Genomic DNA, 15,355 nt, shown 5'->3' on the forward strand with positions numbered 1-15,355 from the left:
TGCACACAGAAATAATTAGTTGCACGTTCATTAAAGATACACAAATGATTAACGTAAGTGTTAAATAAGAGAGCCTAGGAATAACTCAACCAACAAAATGACTTACAGAAACGCCAATATTAACAAGGTGGCCTCACTTAACTAACGGACATAATGACTCAGAATGATTCCCAAATTGCACTTAGCTTTAGAGAACAGCGTTAAGGCCCACAGCAGTGTTTGGAAGCAATAACGCTACGGCTGGCAGGCAGTACGAGCGTTCACTCCCCATGGCCTGTGCACAGGGTCACATAGCAGGCGGTGTATATCTATATATATTATCCGACCGGCCCCACAGTGAACGGTCCTGGCAAGAATCCGTAACCGCGACGTCGCCAGGGAACGAGCAGACCTAACAAATGGCCTGCAGCACAAATAGATTGCAACGAAAACAAGGTCAAATCACAGCCACACTGGAATATATAATAAGCATGCCCCCAAACTCTTACGGAGGAATACTCTAACTTTACCTGTCTCCCTGTAAATTAGCAGGAAACTTAGAGATCACCTCCAGTTGCCTTAAGGCACTTTCAACACTAAATAAACATACTAAATGCCTCCGTGACAAATGATTACACCATTAACTCTACGGCTACCGGGCACGTACACAACCGCATCCAGTCCCAAAACGGACAATATGTCCTAAAACAAGTTAAAAAAACTACTTGAAAGATACACTCCATGGATAACGAAAAGCAGAATGAGGAACATCAGCCTCCTTAAAATAGCCACTGTGGAACCAAGTTCAGAATCATCTCCGACAGCTACCCATGCCACAATAAGTTTCAACAATCTTCTTAGTTAAACACAGAATAAAAGTCATATGTAACTTGGAGCTTGGAAATTACGAGGTTGGGAGCTGTTCAGCGTGAGACGACGAATGCACCGCAATTTTGCACGTCACGACGCCCAGTGATCGGCGCCGTACATCCGGCGTGCGCCAAAAGACAAGGGCGGCGAGCGCGGTGAGGCCCATGCACCACGGTTAGGGACGCGGTCTTGTTTTCAACACAAGTTGGCTCGTTGAACGCCGACCGGAGACTCATTCGTCACACGTACACCGGGAAAGGCCGCCGAGGGAGCAGTCAGAGACAGCAGGACAGACGAATATCGATATCAGCTATGCAAGTCGAACGCCCTAGCGCCAGCCGCCACGATTCACAAATGATTACACTCTCAGAAAAATTGAATGATTCATTCTAGAGAGCTTCACAAACTGAGCAAGTCAGTAACGCGTTGGTCCACGTCTGACTCCTACGCAAGTAGTTATTCGGCTTGACATTGACCGATAGAATTGCTGCATGTCCTCCTGAGGGATATAATGCCAACTTCAGTCCGACTGGCGTGTTAGATCCTCGTAATCCGTAGATAGCCCAACGGTATTGCCCATAATGTTTCACATGTTCTCAGTTGGGGAGACATCCGGCAACCTTGTTCGCAAGCACGAAGACAACTAGTGCAAATTCTCATTGTGTGCGGTCGGGCTTTATCTTACTGGAACGTAAGTCCATGATAGCTTGCTGTGAAGGGCAACACAACGGGGCGTACAATATCGCAGACGTACCGCTGTAGTGGAGGTGGTTTTCCATCGTTCTCCTCCGACCATAATGGGGATGAATGATGATGATGATGATGATGATGAAGACGACACAAAAACAGCCAGTCATCTCGAGGCAGGTGAAAATCGCTGACCCCGCCGGGAATCGAACCCGGGACCCCATGTTCGAGAAGCGAGAACGCTACCGCGAGACCACGAGACGCGGACTGTATGGTGAAAATTATGGAGACAACCAGTGGGGTGCTTCTATTAAAAGAAATGGCACCCCACAACATCCCTCCAGGTTGTAGGGCCCTATGCCGGGCTGCAGGCAGGTTGGTCTACTACGACAGTCTGGGGCGTCTCTAGACACGTCTTCACCCTGGAATCTCGTTCAATGGAATAGAACTGCCTTCAGTGATGAGTACAGCTCCGCACTGAGCCCCGATGACAGGGGAAGAAGCCCTTGGATAGTGGTGGGATACCAGCCTGACTGTATCCCGCCATACGGCCCAACAACCTGGACTGATGGTCTGGGGTGTCACTTCACCGCTGGACACCTCTGGTTGTCATCCAGGTCACCCTTACAGCACAGCGATATGTCGACAATATTCTACGCCCTGTTATGTTGTCCTTCACAGGTAACCATCCTGGCTTGCATTTCTGCTAGATAGTGCTCGCCCACACTCGGCGACAGTTTCTACTGACTGTCTCCGTGCTTGCCAAACCCTACTTTGGCCAGCAAGATCGCCGGATCTCTTAACTGTTTGGAGCATTATGGTTCAATATGGCTCTAAGCACTATGGGACTTAACGTCTGAGGCTTACAACTACTTAAACTTCACTAACCTAAGGACACCACACACATACAGGCCGGAGGCACGATTTGAACCTCCGGCCATAGCAGCAGCGCGGTTCCGGACTGAAGCGTCTAGAACCGCTCGGCCACAGCGGCCGTCGGGCATTATGGACAGGGCCTTCCAAGCAGCTCTGGATTGTGACCATCTAACGACCCACAGGACAGAATTTAGCACGATATCCCTCCGGGCGTCCAACTACCCTGTCAGCGAATGTTAAGCTGAATGACTGCTTACATAAGGGCTAGGGGTGTACCAACGCGCTATTAACTCCTTCAGTTCATGAATCCCTTTAAATAAATCATCCAATTGTTCTGAAGGCGTGTACGAGGGTTGGAACTTGAATAGTGGCAACTATTTATTCACAACCGATACAAAAGAGTTACATGTTTTCACCTGTTACTGCCCTTCATAATAGTCACCAGGGTTGTCTAGAACCAGTTGCCAGCGATGTGAAGGCGTAGTATACCGTTAGCAGAGCCTGTTCTGTTGATGGTGCAAATGGGGCAGTATACTGCCAGTCGAGTCTCTGGAACAGTTCTGAAAGTGACAATGACTTAAGTCCGGGGAGTATGGTGGATGGTACAGTACTTCCCAGCCACATCGACCGCACAGAGCAGCCACAGTTTGCGCTGTATGCCCCCGCGTATTGTAGTGCAAAATGATGGGTGGGTTGCGCAGAAAGTGTCGCCGCTTCTTTCGCAAAGCTGGTCGCAGGTGATGCTCCAAAAACGAACAGTAATACTGTGCATTGACCGTCTGCCATGGAGGAACGTTATGCGCTACGATAACACCAACAGTCATACACGAGAATCACCATAATTCTCACCATACAGTCCGCGGCTCGTGGTCTCGTGGTAGCGTTCTCGCTTCTCGAGCATGGGGTCTCGGGTTCGATTCCCGGCGGGGTCAGCGATTTTCACCTGCCTCGAGATGACTGGGTGTTGTTGTCTTCATCATCATCATCATTCATCCCCATTATGTGTCGGAGGAAGAAGATGGAAAACCACCTCCACTAGGACGTTGCCTAGTACGGCGGTGTAAGTCTCCCGCATCATTCCCCCGCGCTCTGTTAAGGAGTATGGGACATCATCATCATCATCACCATAACCATAACCATACTGGGGCTCTGACGCACTTTCGGCTATCGCGGTGGCCCATAATGACGCCATTCGTTGGACTAGCGTTTCAGTTTTGGCTCGTACGATGTGGCCCGTGTCTCATCCAGTGTTACGATAGGGCGTAAGAAAGCTTCTTCTTCGCGCTCATAGCGTTAGAGGTGCGTCTGAGCAGCGTCATAATGCATCCATTTCTGCATTTCCGTCGAGTCATGCGGAACCCATCGAGATGCAATTTTTCGCATGCCCAGGCGTTCCTTCAGGATGCGAAGCACAGTCGTATGCGCTAATCCGGTTTCGTGGGCGAGCTCACGAATCGTATGGCGTCGATCATTGTCCACTAACGCGGCAACAGCATGCGCTTCTTCTTCAGAGACTCTAGGACGACCCGCCCGATGCATGTCTGCCACAGTTTGCCGACCTTCGTTGAAGGCTTTTACACAACGTGCCACTGTTCTGTACGGCAATGCCGATTCCCTGCACGCCTCTTAATGACCTTGATGACACTGTCGTGCTGTACGGCCTCTGGCACATTCAATCTTGATCCAAGTCCGTAGTTCTTGTTTCGGAAACATAGTGACACCGTTACGTTAGACCGCTCGCTCGCAAGTGACTGTTTGTGCACACTCCGGTGACATAGGACGGGGGACTCCATTTGCTCGGAGTTAAGGATAATGCAATGTAGTGGAATTAAATTGGGTGATGCTGAGGGAATTAGATTACGAAATGAGACACTTAAAGTAGTAATGGAGTTTTGCTATTTAAGGAGCAAAATAAATGATGATGGTCGAAGTAGAGAGGACATAAAATGTGGACTAGCAATGGCAAGGAAAGCGTTTCTGAAGTAGAGAAATTTGTTAACATCGAGTATAGATTTAAGTGTCAGGAAGTCGTTTCTGAAAGTATTTGTATGGAGTGTAGCTATGTATGGAAGTGAAACATGAATGATAAATAGTTTGGACAAGAAGAGAATAGAGGCTTTCGAAATGTGGTGTTACAGAAGAATGCTGAAGATTAGGTGGGTAGATCACATAACTGATGAGGAGGTATTGAATAGATTTGGAGAGAAGAGAAATTTGTGGCACAACTTGACTAGAAGAAGGGATCGGTTGGTAGGACATCTCCTGAGGCATCAAGGGATCACAAATTTAGGATTGGAGGGTAAAAATCGTAGAGGGAGACCAAGAGATGAATACACTAAGCAGATTGAGAAGAATGTAGGTTGCAGTAGGTACTGGGAGATGAAGAAGCTTGCACAGGATAGAGTAGAATGGAGAGCTGCATCAAACCAGTCTCAGGACTGAAGACCACAAGAACAACAACAACAACAACAATAAGGTAGGTATGTCAGCAACGTGTGCTATCAGCGACAGTAGTAGATTCCATTGCTTAGTGTCTCCACAGCAGTGTTGCCACTATTTAAGTTCCAACCTACGTACACGTATTCGTACATCACGTCTCCGTCCCATTCAGGTAATTCCTTCGTGGTGTGTGTGTGTTTTTTTACCGGTAGAGGGCACTAGGAAGCCGTTCTTGCAGATGGAGAAGTGTGCACAGTGCTTGTGTGTTTGTGTCTCCCGTTTCTGGAACTTAGGAGCTTGAGATCGCATCACGGCATAACAACAGGCCTTGCGCTTGCATCCTATCGCCATCGTTTAGACTTTCAGAATGGTTGAATCATTGGTATGACGGACGTGGAAACACCACAAGTTCACAGAGAGAGTTGGCTGCAGCGCGAATTACTGCAGAAGTAGTGGTGTCCGTATCTACTCAGGAGAACAGTGTGGTAAGAGTGGACAGGGGTCCTCCGCAAAAGACTGCACACCACGAGGAGATTGAAGGATTACTCGATTTGCTGTGACAAGTGGATGGCTGACAACAGCTGGATTCGTGCCGAGGTTCAGCCAGTTGCGCTACGAACCATCTGGGAATGATAGCTGTAAGTCGTTTACCAATGACACGGTCTACATCTACGTCTGCATGACCACTCTGTAATTCAGACTTAAGTGCCTGGCGGAAGATTCATCGAACTTTGACATTATTTCTCTACCGTTCCGCTTTTGAACAGAACGCGGGAAGAAGAACTCTTAAATCTTTCCGTGTGAACTCTGATTTCTCTCATTTTATTATAATAAATCATTTCTCCATATGTAGCTGGGTGTCCACAAAATTTTTCGTGTTTGGAAGAGAACGTTTGTGATTGAACGTACGTGAAGAGATCCCGCCTCAGCGAAAAACGCCTTTAAGTTTTTGAGAACAGCCACAAATCACATTTCGTAGCAGTTCAATTTGAATCATTTACAGTGTATTTTCTGATCATGTTCTTGTTGATTTGAAGAGCGAAACCGGTAATTAAGAAATACTAAGTGTCATTTGTGGCTGTTTTTAAAAACTTAGTTTTAACAGTCGCTTCCCCTACGTACAATACCTCCTGCTCCTAAAAAACACCTTTGTTTTAATGATGGCCGCCCCAACTCGCGTATCATATGCGTGGCACTCTCTCCCCTTTTTCGGGATAATACGGAACGAACTGTCCTACTGCGAACTTTTTCGATGCCCTCCGAGAGCAGTGTCTGGTAACGATACCATAATGCAGACCAGTCTCTTTAGTAGACCTGCTCCATCTTCTAATCGTTCTGACAATAAATCACAGTCGTTGCCCTTCGCACAACATTATCCATGTGATTATTGCAATTTAAGGTGTTCCTCATTTTAATTCAGAAGTATGTAGTTAAATTGAGAGCCTTCAGTTTTATGTGATTTATCACATAACCGAAACTTAACGGATTCCTTCGGTAATCATGTGGATGACCTTACATTTATTTATTTTGTAGTGTTCAAATGTCTGTGAATTCCTATGGGACCAAACTGCTAGACTTATACACTACTTAAACTAAATTATTAAACTAAGTTACGCCATCATTCTCTGAAAGGAACTTCATTGCTTACGATAATGATCGAAGCAGAAGAAATGAATTAAAATTTGTGCTGTAGCCGGGACTCGAACTCGGTTCTCCTTGTTTGCTAGCCGAACAATGTTGTGACTTGGCAAGACAGCCAAGCCACTATGAGAGGAAGCCGAATGGCACGCGTTTAAGCTCACGCAGGCTGGCGTGAGGTCTGGAACAGGTAAAGTAATTATACTAGCAAAAAAGGTACGTAGCTTCTGGAATACTTAACTTTAATCCATAATTAGTGAACATCGGTCTGACGGTACATGCATCACAAGATAAATAGCAAATGATAATGGCGCCTTGCTAGGTCGTAGTAAATGACGTAGCTGAAGGCTATGCTAACTATCGTCTCGGCAAATGAGAGCGTAATTTGTCAGTGAACCATCGCTAGCAATGTCGGCTGTACAACTGGGGCGAGTGCTAGGAAGTGTCTGTAGACCTGCCGTGTGGCGGCGCTCGGTCTGCAATCACTGATAGTGGCGACACGCGGGTCCGACGTATACTAACGGACCGCGGCCGATTTAAAGGCTACCACCTAGCAAGTGTGGTGTCTGGCGGTGACACCACATTCCTCCCCCGCAAATCGGCGTACGGTAGAGGCATAAGGCTTCCGCCCGCCATGGGGAGGACCCCATGTTGGCGTATGCGACGAGGTGGGGAGCCTAACAACAATCGAGGCTGTGCCACCCGCACCCTGCCATTCGTTCCGAGGGGAGCTAGGAAACGCTTGAAAACCTAGTCCAGGGTGCACGCCAACATGCGGTGTATGCGCCCGTAGAGAGACAGGAGGGGCCGAAGGGCGACCTCCATCTGGTCGGGGCACCCGACGGGCGAAGACGCCATGTGGTCCGGAGCGGGCAAGAGTTCCATGTCGGAGGACAGCTGGTCACGGGAAGCGATCGGCGGCGCGTGACCCAGGGAGGCGCCCGGCGGTTGCAGCGTCGCGTCCACTGCGGGCGTCGCCGGCGGGAGAACAGGCGGCGGCGGCGGCGCGTCGCCATGGGGCAAAATGGAAGGCAGCGTCGGTAACACCTGGGGATGAGGCGAGCCAGTAGATGGGTCCCCAGGTCGCTGACCGGACGGCACCGTCCCTGAAAGCAGACTGGGAGCGGCAGATCCCGTGCGACGACAGAGGCGCAGCTGATTGAGATGCCGACGCACCTCACCAAAGGCCCCCAAAACCAGATACATAGCGCGGCTGAGGCAGCGAAGAATGCGTTCTGCGAGCCAACGCCGTGAACCTCAATAGTTGCGATAATAGACAACGTCGCCTGGAGCAAAAGCAGGTGGCTGCCGCTGCACAGGAACCTGATGCGGCGGATGTAGCAAAGACATCAAGGTTCGATGAGGGCGACCGTGAAGCAACTCAGCCGGCGAGCGACCATCTCGGGGCTGAGAGCGATACGAGGACAAAAAGAGCAATAACGCGTCCTCCCGAGAATGCGACTCTTTCAACTTCAACATCTGTGACTTGAAAGTCCGGACCAAATGTTCAGCGGCACCGTTGGACTGAGGCGAAAACGGCGCGGATGTCAGATGTTGAATACCATTGGCCTTGCAGAATGACTGAAATTCTGCGGACACGAATAGTGGGCCATTGTCGGAAACAATAGCCTGTGGAAGACCTTCAATGCAAAAGATAGCGGACAACGCTTAAATGGTGGCAGAAGACGTCATGGAAGACATCCGGACAACAAAAGGAAAATTACTGAATGAATCTACCACAACCAACCATCGAGCATTCCAGAATGGACCAGCAAAATCGATGTGTAAGCGTCGCCAAGGGGAAGTGGCTTTTGGCCATGCAAAGAATGTCCACGGTGGTGCGGATTGTTGTTCGGCACACACCATGCAAGAAGAGCACATATTCGTAATCGCGGCATGGATTCCGAACCAAGTACAGTGCTGACGAGCAAGTTGTTTCGTTCGCACTATACCCCAATGTCCTTGGTGGAGAAGCCGTAACACAGGGACTGTAACGAATGCGGGACCACGACCCTGGACTGATCATCATCAGAACGCAACAGCAAAACACCACGTCCTACAAAAAGTCTCTCCGTGTGAGCAAAAAATCGGCGAACCAACGGATCTCCTATCCGTGACTTTGACAAGGGCCATTGAGTAGCAACGAAACGCAGAACGGTAGCAAGGACAGGGTCGGCAGCTGTGGCTGTAGTAACACGACGAAAATCAATCGGAAACGCTTCGACCACGTCATCGGTTTCCGAATCAATGAACATGCAAGCAAGTTCGGAAGAATCGAATGCTCTATCCTCAGCAACAGGCAAACGGGACAACGCATCGGCGTTTCCGTGCTTAGCAGTGGACCGATACAAGATATCGTAGCGGTACTGCGAGAGGAAAATAGACCAGCGAATGAATTTCTGCGCTGTACGTGGAGGTACAGGCTGGGTCGGATGAAAAAGCGATGTCAAAGTTTTGTGGTCTATGATGATGGTAAAGTGACGACCATACGAGAAATCATGAAACTTTGTAACACCAAATGCGAGAGCCAATGCTTCTTTCTCGATCTGTGAATAATTTCTTTGCGCAGACGAGAGCAATTTGGACGCAAAGGCAATAGGGCGATCGTGCGAACCATCTTTGTGCACAAGCACAGCACCGATCCCGAAATCCGATGCATTCACCATCAACAAAAGGGGTATCAGGAGATCGAATGGCGTAAGGCAAGTATTGGAAAGCAACGCCGATTTCAACTGGAGAAAGGCGCGTTCGCATTCCGTCGTCCAGAGGAACGGAACACCCTTACGGCGTAAGCGATGAAGCGGAGCTGAAATGGAAGAGGCGTGGCGCACATAGCGATGATAGTAATTTATTTTTCCCAGCACACTCTGTAGCTGCTTCAAATTCTGCGGCGAAGGCAAGTCTTGTATGGCACGGAGGTGCTCTGGACTGGGATGTATGCCTTGGGCATTGAGTACGTATCCCATCCTCGTCGCCAAACTGTTGTGACTTGGCAAGACAGCCAAGCCACTATGAGAGGAAGCCGAATGGCACGCGTTTAAGCTCACGCAGGCTGGCGTGAGGTCTGGAACAGCTAAAGTAATTATACTAGCAAAAAAGGTACGTAGCTTCAGGAATACTTAACTTTAATCCATAATTGGTGGACATCGGTCTGACGGTACATGCATCACAAGATAAATAGCAAATGATAATGGCGCCTTGCTAGGTCATAGTAAATGACGTAGCTGAAGGCTATGCTAACTATCGTCTCGGCAAATGAGAGCGTAATTTGTCAGTGAACCATCGCTAGCAAAGTCGGCTGTACAACTGGGGCGAGTGCTAGGAAGTCTCTCTAGACCTGCCGTGTGGCGGCGCTCGGTCTGCAATCACTGATAGTGGCGACACGCGGGTCCGACGTATACTAACGGACCGCGGCCGATTTAAAGGCTACCACCTAGCAAGTGTGGTGTCTGGCGGTGACACCACGAACAAAATGCAAATAAAAAGGAAGCAAGAAGACCCGAGTTCGAGTTCCTGCCGCAGCAAAAATTTTAATTCATTTCTTCTGCTTAGATCATCATCGTAGATAATAAAGAGACTTAAATGTCTCAGGGAAACATTTATTTGGAAGAACTTAATTGGTATACAGTCTGGATGGGAGGACTTCCCTACATTAAGTGATTTAAGCTGCTTCTCTACCCTGAGGATATACAGGGTGAGTCACCTAACGTTACCGCTGGATATGTTTCATAAACCACATCAAATACCGACGAATCGATTCCACAGACCGCACGTGAGGAGAGGGGCTAGTGCAATTGGTTAATAAAACCATAAAAAAATGCACTGAAGTATGTTTTTTAGCACAAACCTACGTTTTTTTAAATGGAACCCCGTTAGTTTTGTTAGCACATCTGAACATATAAACAAATACGTAATCAGTGCCGTTTGTTGCATTGTAAAATGTTAATTACATCCGGAGATATTGTAACCTAAAGTTGACGCTTCAGTACCACTCCTCCGCTGTTCGATCGTGTGTATCGGAGAGCACCGAATTACGTAGGGATCCAAAGGGAACGGTGATGGACCTTAGGTACAGAAGAGACTGGAACAGCACATTACGTCCACATGCTAACACCTTTTTATTGGTCTTTTTCACTGACGCATATGTACATTACCATGAGGGGTGAGGTACACGTTCGACGGGCGTTCCATAGGACGTGGAGGACGCATAAATTGGCCAGCCCGTTCTCCTGATCTTACGCCTCTGGACTTCTTTCTGTGGGGTACGTTAAAGGAGAATGTGTGCCGTGATGCGCCTACAACCCCAGAGGATATGAAACAACGTATTGTGGCAGCCTGCGGCGACGTTACACCAGATGTACTGCGGCGTGTACGACATTCATTACGCCAGAGATTGCAATTGTGAGCAGCAAATGATGGCCACCACATTGAACATCTATTGGCCAGACATGTCGGGACACACTATATTGCGTCCTCCCGTCCAGCTTGAACCCTGAGTGGCGTTCTGTGGTGTTCAGTGATGAGTCCGTCAGTGGCAGTCATACCAACGTCAACGCGTGAGTAAACGACCTGGTGGAAGGTCACAGGACGCAGATATTCGCAGGACACGTACCTTTCCAACTTGTCGAAACACGGTGTGAGTTGTTACTGTGTATGAGCACAGGGCAAACTTGGTAGACGCTAACGGCAGGTGGAATGCTTGCAGTATATGGCTAGAATAGTAAACTTCATTCTCGTACCATTCATGACAAGGGCACGAAGTAATATATTCCAGAAGAATAATGCAATATTCCGTGCAGAGATTCACAACACAAACGCCTTGAGTAGCGTTTGGATCCTTGAAAGTCTTGCCTGGTTCCCCAAACTGCATCAGGATTCACTGGAAGAACTGTGACAGTTAGGCGGAAGGGGGGAAAACTTGGATTTCATGGTCGAGCGGCTGCTCGAAAACCACACATCACGCCGATAAATGTCAAACGACGCCTCGCGTGGTGTAAGGAGCGTAAACATGGGTCGATTGAACAGTGGAAAAACGTTGTGTGGAGTGACGAATCACGGAGTGTGGCGATCCGATGGCAGGGTGTGGGTATGGCGAGTGCCCGGTGAACGTCATCTGCCAGCGTGTGTAGCGCAAACAGTAAAATTCGGCTGTGGTTGTGTTACGGTGTGGTCGTGTTTTGCGTGTAGGGGGCTTTCAACCCTTGTTGTTTTGCATGGCACTGTCACAGTACAGGGCTACAGTGATGTAGAATGAAGGCGTTCACGACCGGGTGACATGGCTGTTGATATACTTTCCGGGATGTGAGGTCGTGGTCCAAGAACTTTTCTGCTCCTTACGTTTCGTCCAGGACTGCGCTGGACTTCCTCAGAGGCGCTGCTCCGCTGAGTCTTGCCGACTGACTGGTCGGGTGTCTGAGAGCGACTTATATATTGTGAGAAAGGGGGGCGTGGTTCAGGTGACACGTGATGAGCAGTGATAATCCATAGCAAAGATAAGGTTGACTATTGATTACCACCTTGTCAAAGATAAAAATTGTTAACAATTTTGTAGAGCCACTGTCCATATATCGCTAAGTTTCATAGCCTCCTCTTTCCTATTAAAATTATCGTGATGTTTATAAATTTCAATAGCTTCTCTATATAGCCGTGGATAGTAATTGACGTTGTAAACATCACGGTAATTTTAATAGGAAAGAGGAGGCTATGAAACTTAGCGATATATGGACAGTGGCTCTACAAAATTGCTAACAATTTTTATCTTTGACAAGTTGGTAATCGATAGTCAACCTTATCTTTGCTATGGATTATCACTGCTCATCACGTGTCACCTGAACCACGCCCCCCTTTCTCACAATATATAAGTCGCACTGAGACACCCGACCAGTCAGTCGGCAAGACTCAGCGGAGCAGCGCCTCTGAGGAAGTCCAACGCAGTTCTGGACGAAACGTAAGGAGCAGAAAAGTTCTTGGACCACGGCCTCACATCCCGGAAAGTATATCAACAGCTACATTGATGTTTTAAGCATCTTCTTGCTTCCCACTTTTGAAGAGCAATTCGGGGATGTCGATTGCTTCTTTCAGCATGATCGAGCACCTGTTTATAATGCACGGCCTGTGGCCGAGTGGTTACACGATAATAATATCTGTGTAATGGACTGGCCTGCGCAGAGTCCTGATCAGAATCCTACAGAACAGCTTTGGGATGTTTTGGAACGCCGACTTCGTGCCAGGTCTCACCGACCGACATCGATACCTCTCCTCAGTACAGCACTTCGAGAAGAAAGGCCTACCGCTCCCAAAGAAACCATCCAGCACCTGATTCAGCGTATGCCTGCGGGAGTGGAAGCTGTCATCAAGGCTAAGGGTGGGCCAACACCATACTGAATTCGAGCAATACCGATGGACGATGCCCCGAACTTGTAAGTCATTTTCAGCCAGTTGTCTTGATACGTTTGATCACATAGTGCAGCTGGATAATTATTGACTATCGAACCTCAACAAGTAGTAGTTTCATGGCTAATTTTTGTCTCATGATTTTCACATACGGAGAACAAAAACAATGAAAGTGGTTAGCGGCTTTACTTTTAAAAAAAGAGAGGTATTGGCATGGACGAAATTGTACTAGGGTAGCATTAAAGTGTTAATTATCTCTTGAAAAAACTGAAGTTACCTAATCAAATTGTTTTTACAGGTGATGTTTACAGGTAATGTATTCGCAGTTGTGAATATTGAACCATCTCCAGCTGTATATTAGAATGATGGCAGTGAAACTTTGTGCCGAAACGGGACTCGAACGAAAATTTCCCGCCTTTAGCGAGCGGTCACTTTAACACCTGCGGCTATGCGTGCACGAATCACGTGCAGACCAACACGTCCATACGTCTTTGGCCTTGTATCACAACTTGTACTCGTACGTTACATATACACTACTGGCCATTAAAATTGCTACACCAAGAAGAAATGCAGATGATAAACGGGCATTCATTCGACAAATACTTTATAATAGAACTGACATGTGATTACAGTTTAACGTAATTTTGGTGCATAGATCCTGAGAAATCAGTACCCAGAACAACTACCTCTGGCCGTAATAACGGCGTTGATGTGCCTGGGCATTGAGTCAAACAGAGCTTGGATGGCGTGTACAGGTACAGCTGTCCATGCAGCATCAACACGATACCACAGTTCATCAAGAGTAGTGACTGGTGTATTGTGACGAGCCAGTTGCTCGGCCATCATTGACCAGACGTTTTCAGTTGGTGAGAGATCTGGAGAATGTGCTGGCCAGGGCAGCAGTCGAAAATTTTCTGGTGTCCAGAAAGGCCCGTACAGGACCTGCAACATACGGTCGTGCATTATCCTGCTGAAATGTAGGGTTTCGCATGGATCGAATGAAGGGTAGAGCCACGGGTCGTAACACATCTGAAATGTAACGTCCACTTTTCAAAGTGCCGTCAATGCGAACAACAGGTGACCGAGACGTGTAACCAATGGCACCCCATACCATCACGCTGGGTGATACGTTAATATGGCGATGACGAATATACACTTCCAATGTGCGTTCACCGAGATGTTGCCAAACATGGATGCGACCATGATGATGCTGTAAACAGAACCTGGATTCATCAACAAAAAAAAAAAAAAAAAAAAAAAAAAAAAAAAAAAAAAAAAAAAAAAAAAAAAAACACGTTTTGCCATTCGTGCATGCAGGTTCGTCGTTAAGCACACACACCATCACAGGCGCTCCTATCTGTGATGCAGCGACAAGGGTAACCGCAGCCATGGTCTCCGAGCTGATAGTCCATTCTGCTGCAAACGTCGTCGAACTGTTCGTGATGATAGTTGTTGTCTTGCAAACGTCCCCATCTGTTGACTCAGGGATCACGACATGGCTACACGATCCGTTACAGCCATGCGGAAAAGATGCCTGTAATCTCGACTGCTAGTGATACGAGGTCGCTGGGACCCAGCACGGCGTTCCGTATTACCCTTCTGAACCCACCGATTCCATATTCTGCTAACAGTCATTGGATCTCGACCAACGCGAGCAGCAATGTCGCGATACGATAAACCGCAATCGCGATAGGTTACGATCCGAGCTTTATCAAAGGCGGAAACGTGATGGTACGCTTTTCACCTCCTTACACGAGGCACCACAACGACGTTTGCCGGCCGAAGTGGCCGTGCGGTTCTAGGCGCTGCAGTCAGGAACCGCGAGACCGCTACGGTCGCAGGTTCGGATGCTGCCTCGGGCATGGATGTGTGTGATGTCCTTAGGTTGGTTAGGTTGAACTAGTTCTAAGTTCTAAGGGACTAATGACCTCAGGAGTCCCATAGTGCTCAGAGCCATTTGAAGAACAACAACGTTTCACCAGGCAACGCCGGTCAACTGCTGTTTGTGTATGAGAAATCGGTTGAAAACTTTCCTCATATCAGCACGTTGTAGGTGTCGCCACCGGCGCCAACCTCGTGTGAATGCTCTGAAAAGCTAATCATTTGCATATCACAGCATCTTCTTCCTGTCGGTTAAATTCCGCGTCTGTAGCACGTCATCTTGGTGGTGTAGCAATTTTAATGGCCAGTAGTGTATTCCCTTGTAGGCGGCAGATATTTATTTAGAGAGGCCGGTTGCATGTCCGAAGGACCATTGCATCGCTCTTCTTAATAAAATAGGCGCGGAAGTTACCTAATTAATGGTTTTTTTAATATAAGGAATGTATTAGCTATTGCGAATGCTAACAGCCATCAGCTGTGTAAGATAACGACGATAAAGAAATTTTGTGCTGGACCTTTACTTGAGCCCAAATTTCCCGTTGTATGCGAGCTGTCGCCTTAACCGCATTGCCTACCGTGTGCGGCTCACTTC

This window comes from Schistocerca americana, chromosome 9, assembly GCF_021461395.2.
Source record: "Schistocerca americana isolate TAMUIC-IGC-003095 chromosome 9, iqSchAmer2.1, whole genome shotgun sequence".
Lineage (NCBI taxonomy): Eukaryota > Metazoa > Arthropoda > Insecta > Orthoptera > Acrididae > Schistocerca > Schistocerca americana.